The sequence below is a fragment of the Oryctolagus cuniculus genome, chromosome 3 (assembly GCF_964237555.1).
Source record: "Oryctolagus cuniculus chromosome 3, mOryCun1.1, whole genome shotgun sequence".
NCBI lineage: Eukaryota > Metazoa > Chordata > Mammalia > Lagomorpha > Leporidae > Oryctolagus > Oryctolagus cuniculus.
In genome coordinates, this window is record NC_091434.1 from 156,014,094 (window position 1) to 156,023,568 (window position 9,475).

Below are 9,475 nucleotides of genomic sequence, written 5' to 3' on the forward strand. Positions count from 1 at the left end.
GAGAACTCAAGGCCAGTCATCGTGTATAGGTGATTAACAAGCAATCCTACACATTATATTCAAGACCCTTCCAAATTACCTAGCTAGTATGTCTTAAGCATCAAAGAGAACAAGCATGTGAACGGATCAATTAAATTCCCTCACCACAACTGAATACATTTATTTAAAACAAGCATTCTATATCTGAATCAGCAGATTCCGGTGTTGGAAAAGGATTTGCAGAACTATACATGTAAAGTTTTAGGAAAGCAGCATTTTGCAACATTGCAGGAAGATGGTATAATGGTGATGAGGACCGTGGACTCTAGAACCAGATCATGGAGGCCCAAACTTCAGCTGCATGACCTATGTTATATGTCTGTGTAGTATTACTTGCTATGTAGTCTCTCTGTGCACGTGGTTCCTCATCATACAAATTATGTTGCTTATCATCTCTTTTCCTTTCCTTCTTTCTCTCTGGCATTCGCTTGCTATCCTTGTTAATCTTCAGAAGCGTTGCACAGGGATGTTTTAGAAAGCATGTGCAGACAATGATTTCTGAAACAATGAAGCAAACTGACACAGAAAACTACTGAAACGTTAATTCAATACTATTTTGTTAGATTACACCCTTAAGTAATGCTGATATATCGCAAATTTAAACCAATGCTATGATTGCATATTGCTAAAAGCTACTATATTTGGGGCCCATGCTGTGGTGTAGGGAGTAGAGCAGCCACCTGCAGTGCCAGTATCCCATATGGGTCCAGGTCGAGTTCTGGCTGCTCCACTTCTGATTCAGCTCTCTGCTATGGCCTAGGAAAGCAGTAGAAGATGGCCAAAGTGCTTGGGCCCCTGCACCTGCGTGGGAGATCTGGAAGAAACTCCTGGCTCCCGGCTTCAAATCATCTCCGCTCTAGCCATTGCAGCCGTTAGGGTAATGTAGCAGTGGATGGAAGATCTCTCTCTCTCTCTCTCTCTCTCTCTCTCTGCCTCTCTCTAACTCTTCCTTTCAAACAAAAAAAAAAAAATTTCTAAAAAAAAAGTGCTACTCTATTTGCTAAACGCATGAACAATAGCAATACAAATAACATTAAGAATATGCTATTACCAGGCTGGCGCCACAGCTCACTAGGCTAATCCTCCGCCTTGCAGCGCCGGCACACTGTGTTCTAGTCCCGGTCGGGGCGCCGGATTCTGTCCCAGTTGCCCCTCTTCCAGGCCAGCTCTCTGCTGTGGCCAGGGAGTGCAGTGGAGGATGGCCCAGGTGCTTGGGCCCTGCACCCCATGGGAGACCAGGAAAAGCACCTGGATCCTGGCTCCTGCCATCGGATCAATGTCGTGCGCCCGCCGCAGCGCGCCGGCCACGGCGGCCATTGGAGGGTGAACCAATGGCAAAGGAAGACCTTTCTCTCTGTCTCTCTCTCTCACTGTCCACTCTGCCTGTCAAAAAAAAAAAAAAAATATGCTATTACCATTTTAAATAGGGTGATGGTGCAAAATAGTAATCATAACTGATAATAGCTTTAGTATGTCAAATTAAGAAAACAGAATTGGGGCCAGTGCTGAGGCACAGTGGAAAGTTACTACCTGAAGTGCCAGCATCCCATTTGGGCTCTGGTTCCAGTCCCCAGCTCTCTGCTATGGCCTGGGAAGGCAGTGGAAGATGGTTCAAGTGCTTGGGCCCCTACACCCATGTTGGAGACCCAGAAGTAGCTCCTGGCTTTGGCCTGGCTCCGCCCCGTCATCCTAGCCATTTGGGGAGTGAACCAGCGAATGGAAGATCTCTCTCTGTCTGTCTCTCTCTCTACTTCTCTCTCTAACTCCGCCTTTCAAATAAATAAATTAAAAAAAAAACAAACAAACAATATTATCTGGCAATATTCACATTGTGCAATTTAGCTTTTTCATTATAAATGCTAATCTACTTTACTTGAATCAAACCTGTAGCTACTACTTGTGAGATGTAATATTTTTGAAACAAAATGCAATATTTTTGAAACAAAATATCAATTTAAACAAAAATGAAATGTGGAAATGTAATGCTTTGGTGCTAACCAGAAAATGTTATGTGTGAGATGAGATACACAAATCTTAAAGACTATGTTGATGCCAGAATGAGCCAATTTGAGGTGCCAATCACAGAAGCCTAGCTCTGCTCAGGTATGTCTTACTTTTCTGACACAGTCTGGTCACATGGTTTTCCTGATTGCTAGAGTATTGTCTTTTGGTTTACAATTCTATGCTTCACTATATTGTGGAGGATTTTGATACAATTTGAGTGCCCTAGAGTTTTTCAGTAAGATTCATAAATATTGCATATAATCTGTCTATTGTAATTATAACTGAAATTCAATTGCAATATACTTTAAACAGCATGAGTAGCCTAGAAATATCTAGCGCATACTGTATAGAATGCCATTCTGCTATAATTTTTACTCATGGATGGCCAATTATAGTTAACCCACAAAAGATATCCAAGTTTGCTTATGTAAGAAATATGAAATTGTATGACAGATTTTTTAAGATTTATTTATTTGAAAGGCAAATTTAAAGAGTTTTTCCATCTGCTGGTTCACTCCTTGAATGGCTGTAATGGCCAGGGCTGAACCAAACCAAAGCTAGGAGTTTCTTCCAGGTCTCCTACATGGGTGGCAGGGGTCCAAGCACTTGGTCTATCTTTCTTTGCTTTTCCCTGGCCATGAGTAGGGAACTGGATTGCAAGTGTAGTGATCAGGACAAGAACTGGCACCCATATGTGGTTCTGGCATCTCAGGTGGCAGCTTTGCCTGCTATACCACAGTGCTGGCCTCTGACAGAGATTCTATACTCGAGGTAAATATGGGAAATGTTTCTTTCTAGGAAACCAGGGACAAAGGGATTTGTGTTTAGTGATAACTAAGAAAAAGTATTATGTTGTCTTTAAATGTGTCAACCCTTTCAGTCATAGACAGTACTGCCTGTGTGGTAGAGTCAAGACCTAAGATTTTCTTATCAAATACTGACAACACAAGTTAAGTTGTCTTAGCTTCATATTTGTCAACTACACAAAGTTGAAACTGGTCCCCTAAGCCCTAACCCTATTCTGTACATGTGTGGGACAGCTCATGGACTTGGCAAGACACATCCAATAATTGTATTCAAATTACAGATGTACCATTTATTTGTGACTTTCAGTAAATCACATGTTCATTTTATATTCCTCAAATGTATGCGTGCAATTATGTTAACCATAGTATTGTGCCTATCTCCAAGAATTCTGAGGATTAAATTAGTAAATAATTATTAAATATTTATATATTTTACAAAAGTGTAGTGCTTAATTCTTACCAAGTGTCATTGACAATGTTTTAAATAAAATTATATTCATGTGCTCTTACTAGCATTCTTTCAATACATATGGCTGATCATACAGTTGATTCCTAATAGCCTCTAAGGTAATAACTATATTTAATGCAATGTTTCAGCTAAATTAAGGATAATGAAATAAAAATTAATATATGCAAGAGAAAATGTCAAATGGTTTCAAAAAGGAAGTTAATGGATTAATACTTAAAAATTAAAGATACATATTTTATTTCCTACAGTAAAGTGCAACACTTGAAATCATCAACAGTTCTCTTTTTGGAAGAGAAGTTTGACAGAATTCCCAATGAGCTATTTAAATTAGTATTTAATAGTATGGTCTTGATTTTTTTACATTATAACTAAGTAATATGAACATTGTCAAGATCTCATGTATTAGAGAGCATGCAGCTGTCAAGTGTTTTGAAAAGGCAATCAAAATACTTGAGGGGCTGTTTTTTATGGATGACATAATCCAAGTGCATGGATACTTTAGAACATCCTCTGCATATTCCCTTGGCTTAATCACCAATCTCATCTTCATTCAGCATTTTTTAACTCCTGCCTTTACAAGATTGAAGTGATTCTGAAACCATCTTTCTTACAAATACAATTTATCTCCAAATTCTGATAACTGTAGGAAATGCAAATGTAATATCACCTGAGCAAAACATAAAACCCTTAGCTCTGATGTCTCCTCACAGCAATGGCAAATGAGAAAAATGTGTGAAATCTTTTTATAGGAGGAATGCACACACCCAGCTATTATTAAAATTAGAAGATGTTAAATACAACAAAATTGCATAATAATCCAAAGGGTATATCTTTTCTTATAAATCTACATATTAGATTCAGAAAACATTGCTGAAAGTATTTTTTTGCCCTTTCATTTTGGAATAAGGACTATCATTGACCTTGGGTTATTGAAAAATCAAGTGTTACTACCTCAATTGAGAAATGATAAAAGAAATTACCTTATCCAGTAATTCAGTTTTATCAAATACAAGTTTTATTGGAATAAAAGAATCCCTCAATTATTTTTATTTTTAGGTAAGTGATCACATTGATGATGTAAACTTTGTTCTTTACATGAGATTTCAGGACATTCCTCACAGGCAAATATTTTTTTAAAGATGTTATTTATTTATTTGAGAGGTAGAGTTACAGTGAGAGGGAGAGACAGAGAGAGAGGTCTTCCTTCCTTTGGTTCACTCCCCAGATGGCCGCAACAACTGGAGCTATGCCAATTCAAAGCCAGGGGCCAGGTGCTTCTTCCTGGTCTCCCATGTGGATGCAGGGGACCAAGCACTTGGGCCATCTTCTACTACTTTCCCAGGCCTTAGCAGAGAGCTGGATTGGAAGAGGGGCAGCCAGGACTAGAACCAGTGCCCCTAAGGGATGCCAGCGCCTCAGGTGGAGGATTAACCTACTGCACCACGGCGCCAGCCCCATAAGCAAATATTTTATAATTCATCTCCAGAGACTATGAATGTTGAAAATTTTAATAGTCACAATGATTTTTAAAATGTTTTATATTATGAATATTTTTATTTTTAAACTTTTTAAAATTGGCATACATTTCATAAACACAGCTTTAGGAACATAGTAATTCTTCCCACTGTACCCACCCTCTCACCCACACTCCTACCCTTCTTTCTCTTCCTTCTCCTCTTCCCAGTCTTGTGTTTCACTAGGATCTGTTTTCATTTAACTTTGCATAGAGAAGATTAGCTCTAGTCTAGATAAAGAGTTCAGTGCTTTGTATGAAGGAGAAAAAGTAAAAGAGCACAATGAAATTTTTTATAAATTGTCAACTAGTCATCACTGTATCTTTGTTTGAAGGACTAAGATTAATGACATTTTAAAAAAATTGATTTACATGAGTGGCAAAGAAACAGACACAGATATAGAGTTCCCATTAACAGATTCATTCACCAAATGCTTGCAATGGCCAAGATTGGACCAGTTGAAATCCAAAGCTTGGAAATCAATTCAAGTTTCCTACATGGAAACTTTTTCCATCACCAGCTGGCTCCCGGGGTTTAAATTAGCAGGAAGCTGGAATCAGAATCATAGCTGGATACTCAAACCCAGACACTCTGATGTGAGATGCATGATTCCCAAATAGCAGTTTAACTGGTAGGTCAAACCTTCAATCCTCTTGTGATTAGATCAAGTTTAGCTTTAAATTTTAAAGACTTGCTCTATTTTTGTGCCAGTTCCAGGCTAGTTTGATTATAACTGCTCAGTATACATCGTGGAATTAGGTAGTATGATGTCTCTGACTTTGATTTTTGCATCTATATTCATCAGGGATATTGGTTGTATCTTTTTCTGGCTTGGGAAGTAAAGTGACGCAGTCTTGCTTCATAGAAGGAGTTTGGGAGGATTCCCTCCTTTTCAATTGCTTTGTATAGCTTGAGAAGAATTGGAATTCGTTTTCTGAATGTCTGACGTAATTCAACAAGGAAGCTTCTGGTTCTGGGCTTTTCTTCATTGGAAGGTCTGATTCAATGTCCATCTTGATTATTGGTCTGTTTAGGTTTTCTGTGTCTTCATGACTCAATTATGGTAGATAGCATGTGTCTAGGAATCTATCCATGTCTTCTAGGTTCCCCAATTTGTTGGCATATAGCTCTTTGTAGTAATTCCTGGTGATTCTTTTTATTTCTGCGGTGTTGGTTGTTACATTTCCTTTTTCATCTTTATTGATTTTTTTCATCTTTAGTGATTTGGGTCTTTTTTCTCTTTTTTTTTTTTTATTTAGTTGGGCCAATGGTGTATCAATATTGCTTTTTGTTTGTTTGTTTGTTTTTCAAAAAGCAGCTCTTTATTTTACTGATCTTTTGTATTTTTTTGGTTTCAGTTTTCTTCATTTCTTCTCTAATTATTTCTTTCTTCCTACTAATTTAGGGTTTCATTTGTTGTTTTTCTAGGTCCTTGAGATGCACTGATAGCTCATTTATTTGATATCTTTCCAATTTCTTCGCGTAGGCACTAGCTGCTAGAAACTTCCCTCCTAATACTGCTTTCACTGTATCCCATAAGTTTTTTTTTTTTTTTTTTTTTTTTTTTACAGGCAGAGTGGACAGTGAGAGAGAGAGACAGAGAGAAAGGTCTTCCTTTGCCGTTGGTTCACCCTCCAATGGCCGCCGCGGACGGCGCGCCGCGCTGATCCGATGGCAGGAGCCAGGAGCCAGGTGCTTTTCCTGGTCTCCCATGGGGTGCAGGGCCCAAGCACCTGGGCCATCCTCCACTGCACTCCCTGGCCACAGCAGAGGGCTGGCCTGGAAGAGGGGCAAGCGGGACAGAATCCGGCGCCCCGACCGGGACTAGAACCCGGTGTGCCGGCGCCACTAGGCGGAGGATTAGCCTAGTGAGCCGCGGCGCCGGCCTCCCATAAGTTTTGATATGATGTATTTTCATCTTCATTCATTTCCAGATTTTTTTTGATTTCTTGTTTGATTTCTTCTATTACCCACTGTTCATTCGGGAGCATATCACTCAGTCTCCATGTGCTTTAGAAATTCTTGTTGTTGATTCCCAGTGACATTCCGTTGTGGTCAGAGAAGATGCATGGTATGATTTCAAGTTTTTTAAACTTGCTGAGACTTGCTTTATGGCAAAATAGAGGCATATTATTGTGAAATAAAAAAAGAATTACTCTATCCTGATGGCTGTGTAAACAATAGACCATAAGGGAGCAAAATCCAAGGTAGGAGAAAGGATGAAAAATATGACAGAAGTTGGAGGACAGATGATGTAGCCTTTGAACTAGAAGGAAAGCAATAAAGGCTTCAGGAAGTGTTTAGGTCCTGTGTACATCTGAGATGTAATGCTTAAATTTATTCAATTAAACATCCATTCTTATGTGAGAAGTTGGCAACTAAATATATTAAGTCTGTATTTCTGATTTTAGTTTTCTTAAATTGTTAACATCGTTTTTAACTAATCATCCTAGAATGTGAATATATTATACTAAGACAGGAAGGTATTACAACCCACTTTCAGGATTTGGGGGTCCTTCTTTCCTAAACAGTACCCACCTATTTCCTAACCCTCTTTCTACTTCTTTGAGTAAGATCATGAACTGAAAGTATTCAAATTGGCAACTACTCATTTGTGATTAGTTCAAAATGGGTTCCCTGTCATAATTTCCCATGTTCAACAGACCATCCAATTCCAGGATCATGATAATGGTATTTTCTCTTACAGAGGTATTGTACTACCTAATTAATGTTTGCTACATACTTGAAGATCCTTTAGTAGATGATATTCTGTTGCCAAATGCATTATTATTTCACTAAAATTAATGCCAAGATGAAATGTTATGCAGAAGATGATAGCCTGGAAAGTGCTCTCTATTGCCAAGCAGGAAGGCTATATTGTGTCTGGCAGCTTTCTAGGTACAGTATAATCAGGTGACCACCAGCGACCAACACACACAAAAAAATATTTCATTGATTTATTTAAAAAGTATATAAATTCTGAGTGTCTCTCTCCTTTTCTTCCTTCCTCTCTCCCATCCTCCCTTGCTTTGGTGCTCGCTCGCTCGCTCGCTCTCTCTCTCTCTCGTTCTGTCTCTATATAACTCAGACTTTCAAATAAATAAATCTTTTACAGATGCAATAATGTTTTAATTTTTTTTTAGTTTCATTTGAAAGAGAGACCATAAGAAAGAGATCTTCCACCTATTGATTCACTCCCCTAAGTGCCTGTACCAACTGAGTTTGGAACTGCCTTAAGCTGGGAACTCAATCCAGAGTTTCTCTGTCTGCCACGTGGATAATAGGGTCTAAGCTATTTGAGCCATCATGTACTGCCTCCCTGGGTGTACATTAACAGGAAACTGAAATTGAAAGTGGAGCTGAATTTCAAACCTAGGTACTCCAATAAAGGATGCTGTTGTTCCCAGTGGCGTCTTAACTGCTGCACCAAATGCCTACCCCTATCATAAGGATCTTGATATAAAATGTACAACAGCCCTCAATATCATAAGGATTACATTTCTCCTAACAGGTTATTTATAGACATAATCATTTCTCACTTGTGTTTCATCTGTTATACTTCTATATCCACATTCTTCACCTACTTTTTAGTATTATTTTCATTTTCATTTGGTTTATTATCAATTATGTAAAACACAGCACATTTTTGATATAATAAAAGCATGAAATATCTGTCATGTTTTCTCTTTAGGAACAAAGGCTATTAGGCATATGCCTGGTGTACTGGAGAAACAGGGAATGACAATGTGTGGTGCAGGACAGGAATAAAGCAGGTAGTGTTATAGAATGATGCTTATGGTATGGTACTGAGGGCACCATGGGTCTTAGTATCATGTTTTAAAGGATTGCTCTACTTTTGGTTAATCTTTAATAATAAACAAAAAGGGAGCAATGTCAAGGCAGTGAGAAAAGGCGAGAAGTGTGACAGAAGTCAGAGATATAATGTAGCCTTTGGACCAGGAGGACAGCAGTAAAGGTGGTGAGAAGTGGTCAGGTTCTGGATATGATTAAAAGGCAAGGCTAAAATGTAGGCAATTAGACTTTCATGCTAATATGATAAGGTGGCAATTAAATATGCAGGTCTGGATTTCAGGATTAAACACTCGAGCAAGAGATGTCAATCTCAGAATGGCTTCCATTGAGATAGTACTTAAAGCACTGGTGCTGAGTGACATCTCCAAAGGGAAGATGTGAGGGGAGGAACAAGCACAGGGCTCTGGGCCATTTCTGCAGTAACAAATAGGGAAGAAGAGGCTGTATCACCTGAAAAGTGAGCTGTGAGGGAAAGCAGGGAAGAATAGAGAACGTGAATGAATGAAGGTGCAGAGTCGAGTCCCCTGTGAGAAGTGCTCTTGCTGGGTCAAGTAGGATTATGGTTAACCACATGAAGTCATGAGCACTGTGAAATGAGCTTAATGGTTTTGGGCTGAAGAGAGATTGGGATGAGAACGGATGAGGACAGAAATGTCACTCAGGAATTGTCACCACAGCATGAAAGCAAAACAATGAGGAAATCACAGAGAATGTGGATTAAAAAAAACTTTTTTTTGTGCTTAGATTGGGATAAATACGGTATACTTGTGAACTTATGAAAAAGACCCAGTAGAAATAAAAATCTGGGCTGGCTCTGCGGCTCACTTGGC